Source organism: Protopterus annectens, chromosome 17.part0 (genome assembly GCF_019279795.1).
Source record: "Protopterus annectens isolate FY-2018-M chromosome 17.part0, PAN1.0, whole genome shotgun sequence".
Classification (NCBI taxonomy): domain Eukaryota; kingdom Metazoa; phylum Chordata; order Ceratodontiformes; family Protopteridae; genus Protopterus; species Protopterus annectens.
Window position 1 is genome coordinate 310,451,430 of NC_056751.1, and position 25,129 is coordinate 310,476,558.

The following is a 25,129-nucleotide window of genomic DNA, read 5'->3' on the forward strand; positions in this document are numbered from 1 at the left end:
TTGGCCTTCAAAGAACTAATCCTTTCCAGTCCCTTCCAGGCCTTCTCAGTCCAAACCCAGGAACAGCAGACCACCTAGGCTACAGTCTCAGACTATGCACAGACCTAAGCAGTGGGGGGGCTCCCACTTCCAAAGCAGGGAGTAGTAAGCCACCCCCCCTACGGAAAACATGGCACAATGACTTAACCGTAAACCTCCCAAGACTTGCTCATCTACCTGCTCCCTTAGGAGGAAAGCTCGCCCTGCATGCAAAAAATGGGAACTCATTACCCAGGACAAATGGGTTTTGAACCTAGTTTCCTAAGGATACAGATTCCATTTCCACACACTACCAACCCCAAATGGTTCGCCAGCCCTCCCCCCAAATCAGTGGGTGGAGGCCCAACAGCAGGTTCTCTATCTTCTCAGTATCAGGGCTATTCAACCTGTCCCAGCAGAACAAAGGGGACAAGGTTTTTATTCAAGACTTTTTCTGGTACCCAGAAAAGACCACTCCTGGCGTCCTATCCTGGATCTCTCTATTCTCAACACCTTTCTGGTGGTTCCAAAATTCAAAATGCTAACTCTTCAACAGCTTCTTCCTATGCTAGCCAAGGATGCCTGGCTGGCTACATTATACTTAAAGGAAGCTTACCTGCACATCCCATTAAGAGGATCCTGCAGACAATACCAACGTTTCAGGGCGGGCTCTATGCACTTTCAGTTCTCTGCACTTCCCTTTGTGAACACCCTGGGCGCAGTAGATAAGCCAAAGTGTCAGCTCCAGCCATTGCATTTTGCAGGCAGAGAAATATTCAAATTTACCCATACTTGGACGATTGTCTGATTCAGGCAGAAAGCCAGGACTTGCTATTACAACACCTGGCATTCATAAAGAAACGTCTAACCTCACTGGGTTACACCATCAACGAAAAGAAATCTCACCTAGTACCTTGCCAACAGATTGTATTCCTGGGAGCAAGCTTGAACACAACTTCCCAGATGGCATTTCTCACTTTGGAGAAACAAGTTTATTTGCAAACCTACTTCAGGCTATTGGCCACAAAACCCCAGCTATCTGTAAGGAAAATACTGCAAGCTCTGGGGTTCATGGCCACTTGCATTCTACTAATTCCATATGCAAGACTGCATATGAGGTAACTCCAATGGTATCTAAAAAGCCTATGGTGTCAACATTGTCTGGACCTGGAAACAATGATTTCTATCATTCCTTGTATAAAGACAGAGTTCCTCTTGTGGGCAGAGGCCTGCTACCACAACAAGGGACTCCCTTTCACTCTACCCCCTGCCGCCCAAACCCTAACAACAGACGCATCAGACTATACATGTGGGGCTCACATGGCAAGGCAGTGCATTCAGGGCAAATGGAACCCAAAACAGATGCACCTGCATATCAATCAAAAGGAAATGTTAGCTGTGCAGAATGCTCTGATAGCCTTCAAAGACCATATTCTTCCAGGACAACTATTGGTAAAGACGGACAACACCACAGTTATGTGGTACATAAACAAGCAGGGGGGGGGGGACCCACTCGTACCCTCTCTGCAGACTAGCCATGGCTCTGTGGGACACCGCCTTGAACTACGAAGTACACCTACAAGCACAACTACTGCCAGGCAAACTAAATTCACTGGCAGATGACTTAAGCAGAAATCTCATGGACCCCCACAAATGGAAACTGGAACCCAAAATATTCAACCTCTTGAGGAACAAATGGGGGACTCCAGAGGTAGACCTGTTTGCCTCCCCTCAGAACTACCAATTGAACAAATTCTGCACAAGAACTCCCCACAGTCAACCTTGGAAAGTGGATGCACTGTCCTTTACCTGGGAAAGCCTCTCGATTTATGCCTTTCCCTCCTTGTCTCTCCTCTCAAAGGTTCTACTAAAGATCAAACAGGACAAGCCAAGGACAATACTGATTGCACCAGACTGGCCACACCAGCACTGGTACCCCCTCTTGCGCAGTATGACACTGCTACAACCATGGCTGCTGCCTCAGACCCCCTTCCCTGCTGTCCCAGCAGGCGGGCCAGGTTCTCCACCTTCAGCTTCAAACCCTGAACCTTGCAGCCTGGCTAATCCTTGAGCTCTCCTGTAGCATCCCTCAGTAAGCAGGTGCTGGATGTCATTCTGGAGGCAAGGAGGCCTAGTACTAGAAAATCCTATGCTGAAAAGTGGAAAAGATACTGTTCCTGGAGACAGGTTCGGGGGATGGGCACAACGGTGCCCAGCTTACCTCATATTCTACAGTACTTAACAGAAATGCACCACAAGGGCCTCTCCTTCTCATCAATTAAAATTCATGCCTCTGCCATTTCAGCTCATTATAATACTAAGCCACCCCTCTTCTCTCAGCCCTTGCTAAAGCAATTCCCTAGAGGGGCCAAAACTTTACGACCCCCCAGGAGAGCTCCCACTCCAGGCTGGGACCTTAACTTTGTATTGGAAAAGCTCACACACCCCCCCCCCCTTTGAGCCAGCTGCTACAGCAGAGTTGAAATCCTTTTCTTGCAAAACGGCCTTCCTTCTAGCCATCACTTCAGAAAGAAGAGTGAATTACAGGCCCTCATGGCAGTGGAACCCTTCATTATCTTCCATGCAGACAGGGTTTCCCTCAGGACTAATCCTTCCCTTTTGCCCAAAGTGGTGTCTACTGTGGCCCTAAATCAGTCCATTCATTTGCCAACTTTTTTCCCTAATCCACAAAGTAAAGGGGAACGAATGCTGCACTCTCTGGACGTGCACAGACAACTTTCTATTTGGACAGGACTAAGCCTATCAGAAAATCTGAACAGCTGCTAGTTAGCTTTGCTGCAGGGGCAGAGGGGAAGGCCATTTTAAAGCAAACCATTTCCAAATGGATAGCCCATTGCATTAATTTCTGCTACAAGCACCATGGAATACCCTACCCCACAGGGGATAAGATCACATTCCACCAGGGCTGCATCTACCTCTGCGGCATTTTTCAGAGAAGTCCCTACCAGGGACATCCTAGAAGCTACTACCTGGAGCTCTGTACATACCTTCGCCAAGGATTACCACTTGCCTATCATTTCTGAATCCAGAGCTGGATTTGCCACTGCAGTCTTGCAGGGCTTAATAGCTGGCCCTAATGCTCTTTAACTTCCTCCTCCCTTCCTTAGCTTTGGGAATCAACCCAAATGTGATGACTGCAACAGTGAAACACAAAAAACATTGTACAGTTGTGTACACTTACCATAAATGTAGATGTTCGAGTGTATGCACTGTTGCAGTCCTGGTTACTCTCCTTCCAGTCCCCTGACTTCTCTTGGCTCTACCTTTCCTTTTTGTTGGTATATTTATTTTTTTTTGTGTATTTTCTTTTTGATGGGGGGGTTACCATACCATGTAATTGCTTCCTATTGTGGGGGCACCTGACATCTGGGGCAAGAAAAACTGATGTAATGGTGTCGGCTGCATGTTTTATACCCCTGATGTCAAGAAAGAAACGACAGCATATCCGACGCAGAAATCCGAAGACTCTGGTATTCAGGCCGGCTGAGGGCTATCTGCAGGCAGATAACCCAAATATGATGACTGCAACAGTGACTACACTCGAACATCTACATTTATGGTAAATGTACACAACTGCACTTTCCTCCAATCATGGGATTTTACTCTCTTTTGCAACAGTTTCTTTCTTCTGTTGTAGAGTTTGTTTATGGCAGAGGACCAGCAGATTGGCTTCATTTTCTTGGAGGGATAGCATCTTAGTTCTTTTAGGGATAGCACGATCCATGTACTCGTGTAAGTGCAATTGTGTAGGATTCATCAGTCGTACCTCTATTGTCCATCTGCGTGGGTGTTGTGAAGTTTGCCACGTCTGTCTTAAGCGTGAATTTGGCTTTGGAGAAATTTTTTACGGTAGTTTCCCTAATGGGGGGTGGGGACGGGATGTGGGTGTTTGGGGTGATTAACTTGTGGTCGGATCTGACCAATGAGGAATTGACCTTTGGTGTGGAATACCGGTCACCCATGTTAGTAATGACCAGGTCTAGGATATTGCTGCCCCTGGTGGGGGTGTGGATAAGTTGATCCAAGGCGTTGGAATTTATGATTTCTAGAAAACTTTGATCAAAAGAGTTGGTACAGGAGTAGTTTTCCCATTTAATGATGGGGTAGTTGAAATCACCCTTTATTAGGGTGTTGGGTTGTACCCTAATATTTTCCAGTGTTTCTAGAAATGAGGAGTGGGACTCCTGGAGCATGGTGGGGGATCTGTAGTAAGCTACAATTTGGATTGCGATCTTGCCCAGAGTTAGTTGCACTTGGATAATCTCGGATGCATTATGCTGAGCAACTAGCCTGAACGTGTGGATATCCTTAATAAATATGGACACGTCCCCACCTTTAGTGTTTTGGTCCAGGTTAGGTGGCTGAAAGGTGTATAGTGTGGTAATGCAGGGGGTGCTCTCTGGAGCCTTGAACCAGGTCTCTGACACTGCACTGATGTTGATGTTCTCCATTTTAAGGAGTGCCTCGCGTGAGTGCATTTTGAGGTTTAGACTTCTAGCATTAAGTAGCATTACCCTCAGATTTTGCTTGCTTGTACCTGTTACGGTGGTGAATTTGTCATTTGAACCTTGCCTAAAAAAGGCACTATAGGGGTGGCAAGAGCCTTAGCCAGTATCCGGAATCCCAAGGGCGACAGGTGCAGGCTATCTCTGGTAAAGCATCGTGGTCTGTCGATCATGTCATCCCAGGCAGACAGATACTGGATCCCCTTAGAATGATACCAGAAGCTTAGGCAATTGTTGAAGTCAATCATTTTGTCCTTGTACTGTGTTACCATTATGGGTGATGGCAGGATGCTACTCGGGCTAGGGTCATACTTGTCTGGGCTACAAGATCGGAGAACTCCTTTGTCTCTTTTCATGTAGTCCAGGGAGGTATGTCTCAGGTCATTCACACCAACATGGACAATGACAGAGTCATATTTGTACTTGTTGTGGGGTGACCTGAGTGCGTGCATTATGTAGCTGATCCTGGCACCTGACTGGCAGCTGACAATAACTTTCTCCTTGTTTAGCCTGGTGTGTGGAACATCATTGTGCCTGACTATAGAGTCACCTGTGACTAGAGTGTTGGGGGGAATTAGCATGTTAGGCTTCATAGAAAACAGGTGGCCCCTTCCAGGGATCTTAACTTTGTGTTGGAAAAGTTAACTAGTTATTTCCCTATGAAACAACTGTTCATTGGGCTGATTTAAGTTTCATTTCTTGGAAGGCACTTGTTGCACTAACATCTGCTGGAAGAGTGTCTGAGTTGCATGCTGTCGTAGTAGGTGAACCCTGTCATAGAGATAAGGTCTCATTAAAAACATATCCCTTAGTTATGTCCAAAGTTGTTTGAGTTGGCTTTGAAACAAGCCATCAGTGTCCCATTCTCTCCACACCTTCAGAGCCAGGGATATAGGATTCCACATATTCTGGATGTGCACTGGCAGCTGAGGTACTATCTTGACAGAACTAAGTCCTTTAGAAAAGCAGGTCAGTTTGCTTTTTTGCGGTGGGACTTAAAAAGTGCATCCCTTGCCAAAACAGGCTGTTTTGAAATGGTTGTCCTCACCTGTTGCATTTTGCTGTACACTCTGTGGTAAATCAGTTAGATGCCGTGTAAAAGCACATTCTACTAGTGCCTTGGCATCTACAATGGATTGAAAAGTGGTGGACTTTAGAAGCATTCTGGAGTCAAAAACTGAGTCCCCTGTGCATACTTTTACAAAGCATTTCCAAATTATTTATTTTTCCAGGTCCAGGACTGGCTAGGGCCATTCTCCAGGGACTTGTGGGTCCTTATCCTTCCTACTCCAGTGTTGGATAAACTTTGGTAATCAACCCAAGTACCCAAAAAGCTACTGCAGCAGTGAGAGTGATGAACATACTGTAGTTATACAAGTTCCACTTATAACAGTAGATGTTTGAATTCTTCATTGCTGCAATAGCTGTACCCACCCATTATCCTGTTTTATATAAAGTTAATTGTTTGGATATAAAGATTTTTTTTTTTTTTACTGTTTATAGCTTTTAAAAGTTCAGGATGAGGATGAGCTTTTCTCTCTATGGGCAAGAAGGTTGTGAAGATTCTTCAGTCTAACTGCTGATTTCCCCTCTTCTGGGCTGTCCAGTCAGCAGACGAGGTGTGGAAGGGTGCCAGAGCTTTCTGAAGCTGACTGGTTGTGGTATCCCAGGCAGGATGCAACCCATTGCAGCAGTGAGGAATTCAGACTTCTACTGTTAAGGTAAGTGCAGCTTGCACAGATGTACTTGCATGCCAGTGATCTGGTGAGGTCTGCTCAATTACAAGGGATCCTGAAGCATGGCAGGAGCAACAAGTACCAGCAGGCGTAACTTCAAAACTCATGCAATCCTTTACGTAATTTACTTTATTCAGAAAGTAGGCAGTGCTGAAAGAGGGCAGCCGTGATCACAGCAGCAAGTAAAATTTGAGAAATTTTTCTCCTGGAGTGTAGCACCAATGGTCAGGCACTTCTAGTTTTCTGTTTTTAATGTGGTTTTATGCCCAGGAAACCTACTGCTTTGCTAATAATTTGACTCTTGTGATATTCTCTGGGATTTTTGGGAGAAACCGATGTAGATTATTAATTATTGGGTACCAGACTTTTGAGCCATGGTAGCACATCTAATGATAGTTAACATGTAATGGGTAGTGGCTGCATTCAATGAATGCCATTGGAGTATATTATTAGATAAGCTCAGATGTATATATTTTTCCTTCTACTGATTTCTTAGTGTATTCACCCAAGTTTATCTGGGCCCAAATGGACAGTAGATCAGCTGAAAACTTGTGTTGCTGTCATTATATTGGTGATGGTCAAGCACTTCACTCTGGATCCATGTCCAGGATGACTGCATTTTGGGTCCTAGTCTTTGATTAACTTCCTGGAACTCATTTGAATCATGGACTAAAAATTTCAAACAAGTTTGCATGCCAAGTGTCTTTTTTTTCCTATACCTGGAACATGATCACTAATTTTGCTTTGTCAGTCTTTCATTCCAAAAGCCTTAGGTCTAGGCTTTCTACTCTCAGCATCTTTCTTGAGACCCTGAGTCTTAAACGCTTGGTCCAATCCGAGATGGCTGACAACTCTTCGTTGGACCATCGCTCTGCCACTGAAGAAAAAACCTGAAGCCTCAAATGGATCCACAATCCAATGTTTCTGACTCCCAACATACCTGTGAGGATTTAGAACCCACCCTATTGAGACCCCTTCTGAGGCTGGTATGGCTCCTGAGTCCTTGCAGACTGTGCCAGTACAACTAAGGAACCACTTCTCATCATCTCAGAAGGACCACACAGCATTGCTCTAATTCCAGTTAGAGGAGAAATCCCAGGCTGTCTAATAGAGGTCAGACATGGTTCTGAACCTCTTGTCTCATCCAGCTGGATTTCATACCTAAAAGGAAAAAGTAGAAGACTAAGCATGTGGCCCCCCACTCAGCACCTAGAAAGAAGAAGTGGATGGACTTCTCAGAAGGATTGTTGAAGGCTAAGCCTCCCTCCTTTGGTTCTCCACAACCACAGGCATCTCCTCTTAATTCTACTTTGGTTTCCTCTTCCTGTGATGAGGAGCAGGACTGTGACGCTGACCATTTTCTGGACTGTTCCTCTCAGCTGCATTCTCCAGGGCATATCACTTCCAGTGAAGGGGACTCCCTCTCACGTGATCCCCCTGTAAAAGAGGTTTCTATTTTGATGAAACACTTTGGCAGTCCACACAGATTACTGATGTTCAGAAGACATATTACACCCTCTTGCAGATGGGTACCCCTGCCCCTTCTTCAGTCTCATCTGTCCTTGAGGCTGTCCAGGACTCCTTTCATTCCACCTCTTCTGTACCTGGTTCTCAACTACCAGCTTCTAAGAGCTCAGACAGGTTGTACAAGGTCTCTGATGACCTTAAATATCTATATAAGAACCTAGTGGCAGACTGTTCTGCAGTATCTCCCTATTCCGATAAGGCCTCCAATCTTTTGCCCAGTGCTAATGCCTTACCTTCTGATAAAGATAGTAGGGCTATGGGGGGTCTATATTTAGTCAGTGAAATGGCATTACAGCGAATGCCGTTTCGCCAACACACAAACAATGAAATCCCACAAAAGCGGAACCCCAGGTCACCAATTGTTTTCCCCAGGGAAAAAAATCAGTAAACCATAAAACACAACACATGACTTAAAACATAGAGTGGGGAGTTTCACCCCCCCCCAACTAAATATACCAGCTCCTAGATCTGTCACAGCTCAGACCAAGTGATTTTTTTCCCTGAAAAAAAAAATCGCTGACCTGAGCTGTTGAGATTTCATTCTATAGGGGTCAGCGAAATGGCATTCTCTGTTATGCCGTTTCGCTGACTTAATATAGACCCGGGCTATGGATAGATTAGGGAAGAAGCTTTATACCTCTGCTGCACTTGCTTTTAACTCATTAACCCAGAGTACCTTCTGAGGGCAACTTTGTGCCTACACCCGAGTGTTCCCTGAGACGCCAGAAAAGTTATGTTCTACTCTAGTGCCTTCCACAAGGGCTGTTAACTTTGTATTAAAGTTTTAGCTCCAGTGTTACAAATTAAGTTGAAAAAGTACCTGAACTTTGTCAGGTACCTTCTCAGTTTAATTTTCAGTGTGGATTAACATCATGTTTATATTTACAATTTACGATAAATTCGGCTTGCCATGCACTGTGTATCTGCTTGCAAGCCAATTCTGTTTGTGTTGCAGGAAGCAAGTGGTGGCAGCCAATCGGATTCTTCCAATCCAAGCCGCCACTTGCCTAACACCTCCACCTCCTAACCTAACTTTTCTTTGTTCTGTTACAATAAATAGAGGGTCCTCCAGTAGCAATTCCCTTTCTTTTTCTGTTATTTGCTGTATTGCTACTTGAGCCTTCTATCTACTGTAACAGAACATTTCTCTGCGCCGTTTCAGGATATCACTGGTAATTCATCCTGCGACTTACAGCTGTGAGAAACCCTGAAAGTTCCAAGTGCTTTACAGCTGCAATGGAGATCTTCCTTATACTAAGGTAAGTGCTCATTTCACTCTAAATTCATTTCGCTCAGGCTATACTGTGCACTCCATTTTCCCTGTAATTTCTCCTCCCCCATAACTTCTACTCTGCCTGCAGGAAATGTAAAGATTTGCCGCTGTTTACTCAACCCAAACTTTACTGTATATGGCTGCATACGTTCTTTTTGTTTTATGAGGATTTTTTTTCATAGGACTGTTTAGCCCGCTTGTCTGTTACTTAGTGGTAGTACTGCTGGTATGTACCCTACATATGATGTAGGGTTGATTTCTTTAATTGCAGCTCTACTATTAAAAGGAACTATAAACTTAGAAGCTTCAAGTTCAGTTTGAAGACACAGAACTGTTGTGATAGCATTTGTTTTTCCTCGTGTCAGGACTGTTTATTGTGACCCAGTGGTGCAAGGTTTAATTCCCCTTAACGTAGCCTAACTGCGATTCTGAGCAAGTCATTTAGCCAGACTATGCTCTTGGACTGAAATAAGGTTTGTGGACATCAGTAGAGGACCCTGGAAAATAAATATAAGCAAACATAATTGCCTTGAACTGGTATTATGTCCAAGTTCTGTAATGTGCATCTTGCTTCATTCGTTGTATTGTATTCGAGGGTGCTTGCTACACCTGCAGAAAAGGTGTTCAAATATGGTACTGTTCATATAATTGTTACATTTTTTACAGCACACTTGGCATTGATTATTTGTGAGCATGTTTGTTAGAAAAATATGTATTAATGTGTGTATGCTTAATGCCAATTAATAATCAAATGAATTAATACGCTTTTCATTCTATTTTTCATGCACTGTTATATATAAATTGAGTTTCATATGAGACTGAAAAAGATGCCTTTTGAAAACTGCAGTATGCTTTCTGAAACTTGCAAGATGCCCTCTGACCTAGTAACTGCTAGCACAGCAATATTCATGTTTATGCCTTTTGGAAATGTACTTGAGAAGCAGGTGCTTATCTGCTAGGTCAGGAACGAATGAATGAACAATACTATATTCTGTAAATGTAATGATTTCAAACAATCAGCTCTGTTCGAAGCATGAGAACATGTGCAGCTGCAGTAACTTAGAGATAAAGTAGACAAAGGATTATTAGAGAAATGAACTGTTAGCATTGTGCTTGAATTAGCCATAGTACCTTGAATGGTAACATAACATGCATCTAACTGGGAGTAATCAAGGCCATGTTGTTTTCCTCAGGAAGTTTCACATAAAAATTGATAAATCAGCAGAAATTCATGGGAATGATAGTCAACAGATGATGATGAAAAAGGTGGTAATCTGTTACGTCAGCTTGGTAGGCCATGTCTAGTTAGAGAATGTATAAAAATGAAAGTATTTTCTGTTTCTAGTTAGACAAACTCTGTAATAGCACGTTTTTGTCTCCTTGCTGCAAGATTAAAGTGCCTTAACCTGAACCTACCGTGTTTTGATCATTTTTAAAGTATATTTTTCCTTTGACAGTTTGGTCCTTCAGACCGGAAAGTACCTCTCGCTCTAGGCCTAGGTCAGAATTGGGCCCAGTGGCATGCATCCGTACGGAGAAGAGGCCTGTTTTGAAAGACCTCCGACTGAATTGTCGTTCGAAAGAGGCCAGCCACTGTTTCTGATCTGGGATTGGAGGACGAGTCAACGATCCGGTGGATCAACTCACGGAGGGTCAGGTAAGGAGGAATTACCTTATTTCTGTTTTAAGATCAGGGACTAGTTACAGAACGTTTTTTTGTCAGGAAGATTTGCATGTGCAGATCAGGGACAAAAAAGGGGTTACTGTTTTGTCATAGATCAGGGAAACAGAATAGGTAGGCAGTTATTCTAGATAAACTGTGAAAAGGTATAGAACCGTGGTACCACGTGATAAAAAGGGTTACGTAACAATTTACAGCTTAGCTAAGGCAACAATGGGAAATCAGTGTACGAAAAGTTCCCGAGACCCGGCCCTAACTGAAGACGCGAAATATATGCAATTACAGCATGCCGACAATGTTAAGTATTATACAAAATGGGTTGATAAGTATAAATTCGATGGTAATTTAGATAAACTTGCACTTATTAAACTTGTCAGGCAACTAAAAACAGACGCAAAGGGTCAATTAAAAAAGCAACGACAATTAGGAGTCCTTCAAGCGCATAGGTGGCTTGAGGAAGCAAATCGCAGGGAACAAAAGATAAGGAATTCAAAAACGATGTTCTTAGACAAAGAAGATAATAACTTGGTAATAGCAACGGCCCCTCCTTCGCCCCCTCCGCTTCCCTTACCAGAATATGAAGCGAGTGGACAAGCTGATCCACCTCCGCTATATCCAGCTGTTTCCACAGCATCAAAACCATTTATCAGGGATCCTATCGAGACAAGGTCTCGAACACGCGACTTGAGAAGGGAGATTGAACTATGTGAAATAAATAGAAAATCACAAGCTATGAGTGAGGAAGAAATATGCCCACTCATAGAATTACCAAATCCTCAGGCAGGACAGGATCCGACTCTTTTAGTTTATAGACCGTGGACACCGGAAGATATCCGGAAAGCCATGGAGGGAATTCCCCATCCGAAAGTGAATTTTCGAAAATTTTTAGAAGACTTACAGGGTATGAGATTAAGTTACCATTTGAATGGAGAAGAAGTAGAAAAAGTAGTTAGACCACTCCCACATACTAATGCAGAATTGGATGGCAGAGTGAAAGGTCTGACAGACCGAATCTCTGAAAAGTGGAAGCCTAGGGCTGATTGGACTTGCATTAATCAGTGCATTCAACAAGAAGGTGAAACAGTTGATAGATATTATGTTAGATTATTAGACTGTTTTAATAACCACTGCGGAATGCAGATACCAGAAAACCAGACACAAGATTCCCCATATGAACAACAGCTAAAGAATGCATTCTTGAAGGGTAGTATAACTCCCATTAGCAGCTTTATTACAAAGCACATGGTAGATCATCGTACGAGTAGATTGCAGCCATTACTTGAATATGCTAGACATGCAGAGAGACATTTTAATAGTAAAAAGAAAAAGAAAACTCAAGTATTTTCAGCAGAAGATGGGTCAGAAGTATTTGTAGTACAAACTGGGAGAAAGGGTAAGAAAAATACCCAGGGAAATAAACAATCTGACAAGCGATCAGAAGACTTTGAAGAAAGAAAGAAAAGAGGTGAATGTTTTAAATGCGGGAAAAAAGGACATTTAACAAGGGATTGCAGGCTAAATAAGAAGGTGACTACAGAAAATAAGGAGGATGAGGAATGACTATATGATAGTCAGGAATCACTGAATGAAAATAAACAGGAAAAGACAAGTGCAAATGTGATAGCAAGGGTAGAGGATGTGACAGAAGGGGTAGAGAATGTACATGAATTTGTAGACATTGAAGAAAATGAAATTTTGGACTTAGCCTTATTGAGCCTAGAGCTTTACTTAGCAGATATGAAACCAGAAGTGATGCTTCTGGTAGAGGGGAGGGAAGTCAAATTTTTGTGTGACTCAGGGGCTTCACGGACCCTGATACACCCTTCCAAATTACCGGAAGATTCAGAATCACTAGATTATATACTAGTGAAAGCAGCTAATGGTCAGCTGTATCGGGAGACACTCTCCCATGACATAGCAATAACAGACCCCATTTCAGGAATGAGCCAGAGGAGTAAAATTGTAGTTTCTGCAAAATGCCCAGTAAACCTTTTGGGTAGAGACTTAATGCAGATATTTGGCATAGCCGTAGTTCCAACCATGCAGGGTATGGAAGCACAGCGACAAATGGATACTTTTGTAGTGCAACCGGAGGGTGAGACATATTATTGGTACAGCCAGGACTTTGTTATGACTGGTCCAGGGGCAGTAACCGAAGAACTGATGAACGTAGCCATCAGTAAGTCCCCCTCCCTCGACATTGACAAACAGCATTTGTTGCATTGTACTCTATATTACTGTAATAGACCAGGACCTGATAAAGATTATGAGCAGGAATTGTTTCAGAACCACGCAAACAGACTAGTGTTACGAAACTTGTACTGGGACACAGAAGGAAACAGTGTAGTAAGCTGTTCATTGCCCCAGGAATTTTTAGCACTTTACAAATCTAATCGATTGCCACATGTTAGCTTAACTAAGAATAGAGATTTGAAATGGGCAGACTTAGGAGAAAAAGTGACAAGGTGGGAAAAGCAGACAGAATTAGAATTCTCTGAACAAGGAGTACAGAAACCGAAATTGAATTGGATAACACAGACACACCCAGCTGTGCACTCACAGGCTAGTGAGAATAGCTGAGTATTACTCTTATTGGAGGAAGAGGAAAAAGCCTTGCGAAACATACCAGAGACTCTCTGGTCAACAGGGAAATCAGATATAGGACTTATACGAACAGCAGGACCAGTTACTATTACGCCAAAGTCAGCATTTAGACCTCAGAAAAGACAGTATCCCTTGAGAAAGGATGCAGAGATAGGGATCAAACCTATAATAGCAGCCTTACTTAAGGAAGGAGTCTTAATAGAATCTCCTGATTCACCATGTAATACACCCTTATTTCCTGTCAGGAAAGCAAACGGGAATGGCGTATGGTCCAAGATTTACAAGCTGTAAATAATGCAGTTATACCCAGGGCACCAACGGTGCCAGATCCGCACACCTTACTGAATGATTTAAAACCTCAGCAAAAGTATTTTTCTGTGGTAGATATTAGTAATGCATTTTTCTCAATACCGATACACCCTGACAGCCAATATTGGTTTGCATTTACATTTCAGGGGAAACTGTATACATATACGAGATTACCACAGGGATATTGTGAAAGTCCAGCAATATTTGCACAAGAAATGGCAAGCAACCTGGCGGGATTTATCCCACCGAAAGGTAGTCAGATTTTACTTTATGTAGACGACATTCTGCTGGCAGCCCCCACCCAGCAAGAATGCAAAGAGGACACCATAGCATTATTACAGTTTTTAGCTACTCAAGGACACAAAGTAAATAAGAACAAACTACAACTTTGGAGAAAGCAAGTTAAGTACTTGGGATATGTAATATCCAAGGAAGGTAGAATATTAGACGAAGATAGAAAAACAGCAATATTACAAGCACCTAGACCAACTGCCAAGAAGGAAATGATGTCCTTTCTGGGAACTACTAACCTTTGTCGGAGTTGGATACCAAATTATGCTTTGGAATCTGCTCCACTGGCCAATTTAATATTCAAAAAGCCGATGGCAACACAGGATTTATTACAATGGACACCAGAAGCAGAAGCAGCTTTCTGCAAGCTGAAACAACTGATAGCATCATCCTTAGTTTTAGGATTACCAAACTATCATAAGCAATTTTTTCAAACTGTAGACTATAAGCAGGGTTATATGACATCAGTATTGACACAGCAGCATGGGGACAAGCAATGCCCCATAGCTTACTGTTCATCACAGTTAGACCCAGTGGCGCGGTCCCTGCCCACTGTGTACAAGCAGTAGTTGCAGCTGCAATGGCAGTGCAGGCTTCGGCCTCAGTAGTGTTATTCCACCCTCTCACATTGAGAGTGCCTCATGCAGTCGCAATTATTTTACTGCAAGAAAAAGTAGCATATCTTTCTCCTGCTAGACATCTTTCCTGTATGACTATACTGTTGAGCCAACCTCATATGACAGTTGAACGATGCACAACTTTGAATCCATCAACCTTGCTCCCAACCCCTGCAGATGGCAAACCTCACTGCTGCCTGCAGGAGATTGAGCAAAAGACATTACCTAGACAAGACCTTACGGATGTTCCCTTGGATGATGCCGAGGTGACATACTATGTGGACGGCTCGTGCAGGAGGGGTCCTACAGGACAGATCCTAGTGGGGTATGCAGTCGTTTCCGATACTGAAACTTTAGAAGCAAAATCTTTACCACACAATTTATCTGCACAAGCAGCAGAGTTGATTGCCTTGACAAGGGCATGTACCTTAGCGAAAGGTGAGAAAGTGAATATTTATACTGACAGTCAGTATGCTTTTTCTACTGTACATGTTTTTGAGTAACAGTGGAAAAATAGAGTAGTGATAACATCTACTGGTAAACCAATTAATCATGCGCAATTCATTTTAGAGCTATTAGACTCTATTCAGTTACCTCAAAAAGTAGCTATTTGCAAATGCGTAGCTCATACCAAGCAACAGGATAGGATTTCAAAAGGTAATGCGCGGGCTGATACAGCTGCGAAACAGGCAGCTTCAGCCTCAGAAGCTTTTCTTTTGAGTGAGGAATTACAACCCTCTGAGATTTTAGATTTAGAAATGTTAAAAACAATGCAGACACTTACTACAAATGTAGAAAATCAGAAGTGGATAAAACGAGGAGCAATCCTTGAAAAGGGATTGTACATCTCCAAGGAAAAGAAACCAATTTTGCCATCTAACTTGTTTAGATATGCAGCTTTGTTGAGCCATGGGCAGAGCCATGTCTCAACAGGGGGGATGGTACAGTTAGTGAATCGAGTGTATACAACGTATGGATTTACAAATTACATGAAAAATTTTTGTGCAGCATGCCATGTTTGTAACAAGCATCACGCACAAGGGGCATTGAAGCCTAAGCAAGGGAGTTTCCCTACACCACCGTATCCATTTCATACTATTTGTATGGATTTCATAGAACTGAATAAATGCAAGAATAAAAAGTATTACCTTATCATTATAGATACGTTTTCCAAATGGGTGGAAGCTTTTCCAACTAAAAATCCAGATGCAGCTACTGTTGCAAAGGTCCTTGTTAAAGAAATTATACCCAGATTTAGCATACCGGAAAAGATTTATAGTGATAACGGTACACATTTCGTGAACCAAACAGTGCAGCAACTTAGTCGTTATTTTGGAATATCGTTAAAAAATCACTGCGCTTACCACCCCCAATCTGCAGGGTTAGTAGAGAGGCATAATGGGGTGTTGAAGAGTAAGCTTAGGAAGTTGATGAGCGAGACACAAAAGAACTGGGTGCACTGTTTGCCTTTAGCACTGTTGAGCATGAGAACTGTTCCAAATGTAAAGGGATTAACTCCTTTTGAAACTTTGTTTGGGAGGGCATATTATACACCTCAGTGGAAACCTCTCATGTCTGCAGAGCAAGAGGCTGACAGTTCACTTGCAGGGTATATGAGACGATTTTTGAATAACAAACTTTTGCAGTTAAATTCTGTTTCAGATAAAGAGCAACCGAAATCGGAAGCACCAGTAGCCCCAGGCACCTGGGTCTGGGTAAAGATTGTGAAGCGAAAGAACTGGAGTTCTCCGAAGTGGGAAGGACCGTACCAGGTACTACTGTCGACACCCACTGCAGTCAAGATCGCGGAGCGAGCTTCCTGGATTCATTTGACGCACTGTAAACTGGTTAAGAACTTTGAATTGGACAAAAACTTTGTTACTTGTATAATCATTTTAATAACTATGCTAATCACACTTCTTTTTGTTGTGGCCACTCCTTTTTTCCTGAAACGAAAGTTGAACTGATTAAACGTAATGAACCAAACCTAGACTGGCATCTCACTTATCAGGCAATTACATGTGTGTATGCTGAGACTTTTAATGTTTCGAACTGCTGGGTCTGCACGGCCATACCAACAGCATACGGGGGTTTATTGATGGCTGCTATCTCCCTAGGGGTCAATGAGACTTGGGAAAATCTGTTTTTTGACACAGTTGCTATTGAAGCACATGATAAGGTAGCACTGTATATGCCTGTAACACAAAAATAAATTGTATGTTTTTACAAAAATGATACCATCCAAGTGGGATGGAATAAGTGTAATGTCACCGTAGAGTATAAATTTATAAAAAAACAAATGATTTAGGTGGATCTTGTAGTACAGATTATGACTCATTTTTGAAATCTATGCATAAGACTCTTGATCAGGTACAACATAATCCTGTACTTTTCAAACAGTTATCTGTAATAGATAGGAAAATGTTTCATGCAGGGCAGTCATTTCGTAACAAAGTAACAACTAAAGTAGAGGACTGTTATTTTGTGTGTGGTAAAAAAGCATATAAATGGTTACCTGAGAATTGGTCTGGCAGTTGTTTTTTGGGGTACCTGGTCCCGGCCATACGACACACTGCAGTTTTGCCTCAGGGAAATATTCGAAATACCCGAGATGTGACCAAAAAGACTGTTAAGAAACCTGAGAATCCAGTGGGACAGATCGAAGCGGGCTGGAAAGACCATCGTAATGTGGGAACCAAACTTGCGCACATGGACTTGAGTGATGCTGTCATATCCTGGGCAGGTATATTACCTGCATATGGTGCAGTTAAATCGATATGGAAGCTGCGAAAACTGTCAAAACTTCTCGAAGTAATGAGTAATGCGACTTTTTCTGCTCTTGAACTGATAACTGATGAACTGAATGCCATGAGAACTGTAGTACTCCAAAACTGAATGGCTCTTGACTTCACCCTAGCGGCGAGGGGTGGGACGTGCGCTTTAATCAAAGAAGAATGCTGTGCGTTTATTCCTGATCATCAGCATGAGATTAACGATCATCTCGAGGAGATTCAGCAAGTGTCGGCCATGACCAAACCCTCTGACAGACTTTTTCCAGAATGTATTTGGGGGGTGGGGTTCCATCCTAATGAACATATTGATTGCCATTGGGGTAGGATTACTCCTAATAGGAGTTTGTGTTTGTTGTGGAATCCCCTGCATGAAGAAATTAATCAAAGAATACATAGATATATCAGTATCTGAGACTATGTATCAAAGTACTGAATTTGAAGAGCTGCTAGAATGCGAAACACTTTCATAAAAGTTTAAACTGAATGACTTTCTTAACTGCAAATCCTGATTGGAAGAGGTTAGGAAAAGAAGCAAACTGTTTATTCTTTTTTTGAAAATAGAATTAAAAAGTATTAACAGGAGGGAAATGTTAGAAAAATATGTATTAATGTGTGTATGCTTAATGCCAATTAATAATCAAATGAATTAATACGCTTTTCATTCTATTTTTCATGCACTGTGTTATATATAAATTGAGTTTCATATGAGACTGAAAAAGACGCCTTTTGAAAACTGCAGTATGCTTTCTGAAACTTGCAAGATGCCCTCTGACCTAGTAACTGCTAGCACAGCAATATTCATGTTTATGCCTTTTGGAAATGTACTTGAGAAGCAGGTGCTTATCTGCTAGGTCAGGAACGAATGAATGAACAATACTATATTCTGTAAATGTAATGATTTCAAACAATCAGCTCTGTTCGAAGCATGAGAACATGTGCAGCTGCAGTAACTTAGAGATAAAGTAGACAAAGGATTATTAGAGAAATGAACTGTTAGCATTGTGCTTGAATTAGCCATAGTACCTTGAATGGTAACATAACATGTATCTAACTGGGAGTAATCAAGGCCATGTTGTTTTCCTCAGGAAGTTTCACATAAAAATTGATAAATCAGCAGAAATTCATGGGAATGATGGTCAACAGATGATGATGAAAAAGGTGGTAATCTGTTCAGTTTGGTAGGCCATGTCTAGTTAGAGAATGTATAAAAATGAAAGTATTTCCTGTTTCTAGTTAGACAAACTCTGTAATAGCACGTTTTTGTCTCCTTGCTGCAAGATTAAAGTGCCTTAACCTGAACCTACCGTGTTTTGATCATTTTTAAAGTATATTTTTCCTTTGACAGTGTTTCTATTTCCAAATGTGTTAGACAAGTTACAGCTGTTTGTGCGAATTATCTGTAATGTGGAAGGGAAGGCTATGTGTTTCGGTGTTAGTTGCCTTCTAGGAAACATGATGGAAGTTCCTTCGATCCTAACACTAACAGCTTCATAACTCAACTCTAAAGTGTAGCAGGCTTAACATATAGCTTATGAGGAGTTAAAAGTGCAAACAAAAAAAAAATTGTTGGCTTTGTGTTTGGGGTTGGTGTTTTAATGGTCATCTACATGATTTTTTTTTGTAAGTGATTTTATATAGGAGAGGTCAACAGGGCAGAATTGCCAGCAGTTTTTTTCTTAATTTCTTTTTACTCATTAATTATTTGCAAAGTGGCTTTACTTTCTTTGGTAAGAGAATACAAAGAAAATTAGAGATTTGCTATTAAATCCTGGAGACTTCCAGCTGAACATAGACACACCATGGCAGCTTATGGATGAAGCTGTAATGTTTTCTGCTCTTGCTAGCTTATAGTCAATAAAGTATAATAATTTTTTAGCCCCGAGTAGTTGTTGGCTATTTAGATAACCAAGCAGAAGTCAAAAGTTTGATATTCTGCTAGTCATAGGCCATCATTCGTAGACAGTGAGCATTGATTTACAAAGTAGGGGAGAAAGTAGAGTTGTGTTGGAGGGAAGTGGTTATTCAAAGACACGAGTAGTGCGACCTTGTTAGGAGAAAAATAATGTGGTATACAATTGACCACAGAATTGTATAGAAATGAGATTCATGATGCACATAGAAACAATAGTTATAAAAATAATGCCATTCGGGGATGTATAAAACAAATGTGTCATGCCATGGTGTCCATCTGCACTGAATGCAAGGGATTGCCAGTGTATAGGATACTCCAATGTTTGCATTAGCAGAAGCTATAGCATGCAGTGTGTGTTAGTAGCTTATGATAGAGTGAATGTCCACAACATGGTGTGCCATGGCACTCTTGTCAGTGTTGCCCCAGTTGTTTGCGCTCTAGCTGGATACTGTTCATAGAATATGAAAATATGTCCTTTAACATATCTTGTATTGTTTTGCAACTTGTATCATGCAGTAAGTTTGTTAATCTGGGACTGATGTAATTTTTGTTCTGCATAATTGTATTCATTATTTTATCCCTGAACCTCCACTGAAAAGGGGCTTTGTCCAACAGTGTCAAACAAATCTTGAGCATCTCCATCACCTCAGCATAATCCCCCCCCCAAAAAAAATCTTATATAATTTTGTCTTTGGTTTATTACCCCCCCCTTAAAACAGTATCGTTATTTAGACATCATTAACCCGTCTGCCATAGCTGAAAAAAAGTATTATGTCCTTTCTCATTTTGAAGACGGTATTAATAGTTCCAACATGGTAAAAGAACTGGGTCTGTATGTACACATGTACAGATATCAAAGTTTGTGTAGGACTTAGGTTATGGAAATTATATTTTTTCATATTTTGGTAAATAACTTTACAAGGGAACATGTCAATATGCCAAGTAATACCTTATTTTGAAGACAGTATTCGTAGTTCCAATGTGGTAAAATAACTGTTTGTATGTTGTATGCATATACAGATATCAAAGAGGACTTGGGTTATGGAAATTATGATTTTGTTTTCATATTTTGGTAAGTAACTTTGCAAGGGAACATGTCAATATGCCAAGTAATACCTCATTTTGAAGACAGTGTTACTCCTTACAACATAGTAAAAGAACTGTGTCTGTGTGCTCTACATATGTACAGTTATCAGTTTTAGTCTTGCAGGATTTTGAAAATTATACATTTCCAATATTTCTCATTATTATGCCCATATCTTTGCAATGGAGCATGGTGATGACACAAATGATGCATCATTTTGAAGCTGACATTGAGCCACACAACTTGTACCCTGATATGCAGCCTCTGTCTGTTACAGGTAATGAGATAATGTTAAGTTGTCAATCTCGCCTTCATTCTTGCTGGATGGGTTCGGAGCCGATCCTCGGCTCCGACTCGGCCAATACTAAAAGCTCGAGAGCTAATTCCACCGGCTCGAGGCTCCCCTATATCCCACAATGCTAGGCGGTAACTACTCAGATCTCGTTTGCCGCTATAGCTGACTAGGTGCGTTTTCTACCGACTCAGGCAGGTTAGTGAATTATTTACCTTTAGGTATTACTAATTACCCCTTTTCTTTTAGTTAGAAATATTTCTATAGTTTAATTCTAATATTTAGTTTTATCGACCCTAATTTTCGATTCCCTACCCCTCTTACTTGTTGTTCTAGGCCTTCGGCCCTTCCCTCACCCCAGTCCCTTTTAAAATTAGTGTTGTAGGGGCTTGTGTGTATGTGTTTTTCTACATAACTATAATTTTTTTTTCTGTAAAGAGTGTCTGGTTTGTGTGTTTGTGTACAGCCTCTCTTACCTTAATGTCTAAGGATAAGGTCTCAGGCTTCAGGAAGTGTGACTCGTGCTGTCAGAAAATGTCTCTGACAGACGGTCACACTTCTTGTGTGTATTGCCTGGGACCTGTTCACCTGCAGGACTCATGTGCTGTTTGTCATGGTTTCAGCCCTCGAGTCCTGCAGGAACGCAAGAACAAACTCATCTTGCGGGGCTTGTTAAAGCCTGAAGGCCCCCCGACTCAGTCTGGGTCGGAGAAGCCTTCAAAAACTTCAAAGCAGTCGGCTCCTGCTCTTGAGTCGACTGCTGAGAAGTCGAAGCAGGCTTCGACATCGGCTCCGGCTGGAGCTGATGTTCTTAAGCCTCATACCGTTACCTCGGCTCCGGCTGGAGCCGAGGCTGATAAGTCTTTATCGGCTCCGATACCATTATCGAAGCCACATTCCAGAAAGAGGTCCAGGTCCCCCTCCATCGGATCTGTGCACTCGGTGCCAGGATCCCCTCTCCTTTCGGAGCGGAGTCACAAAACCCATTCCTCTCGGTCTTCCAGGTTGTCAGACCATGATTTGCAGGGGGTGGTGAGTAGACTTCTTAAGTCCGAGGCACTGGCCCAAATGCTGCATAGCCCAACTCACCAGTCAGTGGCTATTCCCGTTCCAGATTACATTCCTCCTCTGACTCCTTTGAGTTCGGAGCCAAGGCTTGTTGGAGCCATGACTGTCGGCGCGTCGGATCCGATACCTTCCATTTCGGCTCCGTCGTCTGCCCCGATCTCCTCTTTGGAGGGATCTCGGCGCCGAGCTTCCCTCGTCGGCTCCGAGGGGGCGAGTGGCATCGGACCCTTGTCCGACCCCGCTCTCCCTCTCGGGGCTTCGGCGCTGGTGAGTTCGGCTCCGACATTGGCTTCGGAGCCGTCTCTGTCGGTGCCGGGAGAGGTCCTTGTCTCTTCGGAGCGAGGGCCTCGGGCCTTGCCTGACAGAGAGGTGCCTTCGAGGTCATGCGGAGCGTGCTAGAACCAGGTTCTGCCCCACAGTCAGCTCCTTCAGCCCCTCCATCTACAGTGCCTGCGGTGATTTCTACTCACCCCCTTGTCTCACACCGCAGAGAACCAACTCCTCAAGATTCCCCATTGGAAATTTCCTCCTCTTCCGAGGTCTCTCCTGACCCTGCAGGAGATCCCCCTAGGAAGAGGCAGTGCAAGAGGAAGCACATTGACTCCCCTGAGTCTATCACCTCTGACACTGACTTAGAGGAATCCGAAGGGTCCCCTCAATCCCCCTCTGAGGATGTCTCCTTTGCGGACATCCTTGAAATCCTCAAACAGAGGGGGAATTGGCCAGCCCTTAATCCTTCGGAGGATGAGTCAGTGTATCTTGAGGCGTTTGGTTCTCGCCCTTCTACCTCCTGGGTGTCCCCTCCCTTTGACCCCCTTATGGAAGTGGTGGCAAGGAAGGCTTGGACGGCTCCTGACTCAGTGGAACCCACCCCGAGGAGACCATCCAAATTTATTACTGCCCCTAAAGACAAACAGTTTTTATCCAAAGGTGTCCCTGTTGATGCCATGGTGGTGGCTGCGGCCACAAAGAAGGAGTTAGCTGATCCTTGGTTCCTGTCCATCCTCCTAATAAAGAATCTAGGACCATGGACAGGTACGGCAAGCGGATGTTCTCGTCAGCGACCTTTTCAATGCGGTCGCTGAACTACTTATGCCACTTCACCCATCTCCAAAGAGATTTACTCAAGGATATGGGTGAACTGATGAAGGATCCTACAGCTGAGGGGTTCAAAGACACAATGAACTCCCAGTTGGCAACCCTAAATTCTATTGTTAACTCCTCCATGCGGCTGGTCTCATATGCAGCAGATGGGGTGAGTAGAGCCGCAGGCACAGGGGTTGCCTTACGAAGGCACGCCTGGATGCGGCTATGCAACTTTGCGGACCCTTTCAAGGCGTCCTTCACCAATTCTCCCTTTGATGGATCATCATTGTTTGGTCCCCAGGTGAAGGATACATTGACCAGGTGTGAGGTGGAAGGTAAGACTCTCTCTGCCGTAGGAGTCCGTTTTTCTACCCCTTCTAGACCCTATCCCAAAGGTCAAAGGGGAGGAAAGATGTGGTTCCGAAAACAATCCCAGGGAGTCTCATCTGACACACAAGGCCGATTCCCCTCTAGAGGCAGAGGGGGGAATAATAATAGACGCCGCCCCAGAGGCAGAGGAGGTCTGCAAAACCAGGGTAGCAGAGAGATGTTCTCTGACAAACCCTTTCAGCACCCCTGAGGGGCTGCCCGGCTGTCCGCCTTCGGAGGCAGTCGGGGGAAGATTATCACTGTACCCAAAAGCCTGGCTTTCCCTAACTCAAGACAAATGGGTACAGTCGATCATATCCGAGGGTTACAAAATTCCCTTTATTCATATTCCAACCCAACCAAAAGATCCCTTCCAGACGTTCCACCCGGTCTAAGGGAAAAAGCAGCATTAGAAATTTCAAAGCTGCTATCAAAAAGAGTCATCCAATCAGTCCCGGCAGACCAGCAAGGATCCGGAATCTACTCCAAATTCTTTTTGGTACCAAAAAAAAAACAGGGGACTGGAGACCCATACTGGATCTCAGCTACTTAAACAAGTTTGTCAAGAAAACAAAATTCCGGATGGTCACGCTACAGTCCATTCTACCCTTCTTGGGTCAGGACAATTGGATGTGCTCGATAGATCTTCAGGATGCGTACTACCACATCAAAATGAACCGACGCTCCAGGAGATATCTCCGCTTCAGGCTGGGAGCCAGTCACTACCAATTCAGGGCCCTGCCCTTTGGTCTCACTACAGCCCCGGTGTTCACCAAATGCATGGCAGTGGTCACGGCTCACTTGCGCCAGGGATTCCAGGTGTTTCCATATCTGGACGATTGGCTCCTTACTGCCACCACCAGACATCAGCTTCTCCTATCCAGGGATTTCACCATTCAAACCTGTCAAGCTCTAGGCATTTCAATAAATTTCGAAAAATCTGCCTTGTCGCCTTGTCAGTCTATTACTTTTATAGGCGCCACATTGGATACACAGACCCTTTCAGCCAGACTCTCAGAGCAGAGGGTGTTAGACATCCGGAACCAAGTATCCCTTCTCTTACAATGTGTCAAAGTCAAAGCCAGACTGGTATTGAAGGTACTAGGACTCATGGCAGCAGCTATTCCCCTTCTCCCCTTAGCTCGCCTTTACATGAGGATCCTCCAATGGATGCTCTTTACCCAGTGGTCCTTTCAATGACTCCTGATGTCCCATACCATACTGATAACTCAAGTATGCAAGAATCAACTGTCTTGGTGGATCACGTCACCTCAACTTCTCCAAGGAAGACCCTTCACTCCCCCCCCCCCAGTTGCCATGTTGACAACAGATGCCTTCCTGATCGGGTGGGGGGGGCATTATCAGGGCAGGACAGTCCAGGGCACGTGGCAACCCTTCGAGTGCCACTTGCACATAAATGTCTTGGAGATGAGAGCAGTGCTTTTAGCGTTGCAAGCCTTTCACGACTCTCTTCCCAAAGGGACTATTGCAATTCAAACGGACAACATGTCCGTGGTGTGGTACATCAACAAACAAGGCGGAACCAGATCATACCCTTTATGTCGAGAAGCACTCAGACTTTGGCAATGGGCGATCTCTTCTCAGCGTTTTCTGATAGCAACGCACATTCCCGGGAAATCCAACGTTATTGCAGACAAATTGAGCAGAGCAATTCTCATGCCACACGAGTGGTCTCTAAAGAAATCAGTTCTAGAAGAAGTATTCCTAAGATGGGGCCAACCTTGCTGCGATCTTTTTGCTACTCCCCAAAACAGCAAGTGTCACGACTTCTTCACTCTCTTCCTGTTACCAGGCCATCCCACCAGAGACGCTCTAGTCCACGATTGGCCCCGGGGACTTCTGTATGCCTTTCCCCCCTTTCCACTGATACCTCAACTAATTCAGAAAGCTTTCGCCTTGAGAGTGACAATGATCCTCATTGCC

General features: G+C 43.3%; 1 protein-coding gene across 1 annotated transcript in view; it reads left to right on the forward strand.

The window, feature by feature from the left end:
* The window catches only part of QSER1 (glutamine and serine rich 1), a gene marked incomplete at its 5' end in the record, with an annotated part of 2,529,639 nt that overhangs the window by 2,261,746 nt on the left and 242,764 nt on the right, over positions 1 to 25,129 (forward strand). The gene's annotated exons all lie outside the window — the stretch shown is intronic.